The sequence below is a fragment of the Ochotona princeps genome, chromosome 14 (genome assembly GCF_030435755.1).
Source record: "Ochotona princeps isolate mOchPri1 chromosome 14, mOchPri1.hap1, whole genome shotgun sequence".
In the NCBI taxonomy this organism is placed as follows: domain Eukaryota; kingdom Metazoa; phylum Chordata; class Mammalia; order Lagomorpha; family Ochotonidae; genus Ochotona; species Ochotona princeps.
In genome coordinates, this window is record NC_080845.1 from 580,252 (window position 1) to 582,041 (window position 1,790).

Below are 1,790 nucleotides of genomic sequence, written 5' to 3' on the forward strand. Positions count from 1 at the left end.
GCGCCGGGCCGCGCTGCGCTCCGCCCCCGCCGGCCCGCCGGCCGCCCCGCCCCGGCCCCGCCCGCGCGCGCCCCCAGCCCCGCGCGCCCCGCGCGCGCCTCCGCCTCCGCAGCCCGGGGGGGCGCGCGCGCGCCCGGAGCCGGGGACCCCGCGGGGCTGGGGGGCCGTGGCGGGGCGTCGGAGCGCCGCGCTGGGGGACAGCTTGTCGCCCCAAAGTTTTCAGCGGCCTAAAAGTTTGCGGAAGGATCCGCCCAGTCCCTCGCCCCGCGCTGGGCGACATTTGGGGACGATTTGCATGTCAATAGCTGGGGAAGCGCGGGCGTAGTGGGGAACGCGAGACCGCGGGGTTAGCCCTGTCGGGCCGGGCTCTGGACCCTTGGAGGTGGGGAGAGGGATCGGCCAAGGCCAAGTTTGGGTGACCCCCGGAGGCGGAGCTGGGGGCAAGTCGTAGCCGGGACAGGCGCGGGTGCTTCGCTCCCGGGAGCCTTGTGGCCGCGGGTTTACCCGTCCGCAGGGTCGAGGCCAGACACCCCCCGGCCATGGCTTCCGGAGCACTTGACCTTGAGGGACGGGGGCGCGGCGGGGGCGGGGAGGGCTCAAAGCCAGGGAGTCGCGTGAGGCGTAGTTGGTGCCCCCACCCCAGGGGCATCCCGCTGCCCTCTCCCTTCCTATCTCCGAGTACCGCACGCCCTAGGGACCCCTCCCGCCCTGGGGAGACCCCCTGCTCCGCGGGCACAGCCGCTCCCACGTGCTCCTTCCGGGTGATTTCTTTTCTCCCCCGCAGCGCCAGACGTTGGCATCCTGTGCCAAGCTGGGTTATGCGCTCTGGGGCTCTGGGCCTCTAAGTTGTCTGCCAGAGTCCCTCTGCAAGCAGAGTTCAAGGCAGACCCGGAACCAGCTGCCTTCACTCGCCGCCTGGTCCCGGGTGTGGGAGGCTGAGGGGGCGTGGGGAGGGGGCGCTCTGCACACCTGAACCTGCTGCCTTTCCTGGCACACCTGCGTCCTGCGGGGGCCAGCGGAGTGGAGCTTCTGGCACCTGCTGGAGCAGCGGCTGCGCGGGGGAGGGGCCCTAGGGCGTGCAGTACCCGGAGAAGGGGGGAGGCTTGTCTCCTTTCTGGGAGCCAGAGCCTGGGGCAGCGTCTAGGGGTCAGTGCCCGAGAGAGGAGGCGCCTGAGCCTCCATGTTTATGTAATAGAACCCTGCAGCCGGGACCGGCAGCTTCCATACAAGGAAGAGCTGCAGCACACAGCTCGTGCAGCCTGGGGAGGGGGACCGCAGCCTCGCCCCCCCCCCCGCCTGCTCCCCTGCAGGGTGCCCTGCCAGAAGCCACAGCCAGGAGCCTCTCCCAGTGTCCACTAAGCCTCTAAGCCTCCGTTCTCAGCCAGCAGGGGACCGTGGCTCCCCAGCCACGTGCCAGGGGGCACTATAGGTGTTACAGAGGGGAGGAGGTATGCATAGGTTTTCCTGTCTGCCCCTGCCCCCAGCACCAGGCAGTGGTCAGCAGGGCCTGGACCCTCAGCTATAGGTCTGAGGCCCTGAGGTCTCCGCACCACCTCCTCCTCCGTGGAGCCAGGGGATGGCGGGGAGGACCAACCAGGGCCAAGCCTCCATCGCGCCAAGGACCTAGAGCCCCTCCTGAGTGCAGGCTACTTGGCTCCCCCAGGACAGGAGATACTGAGTGCAGAGCAGGGACGGGGGCCCAGAACTCGAGCAGGAGGTGTCCAGGGACAAGGCCTCCTCCTCGGAGGCCAGGGCAGACAGTTCCTGCCCCCCGGACTGGCTGGGAGCCT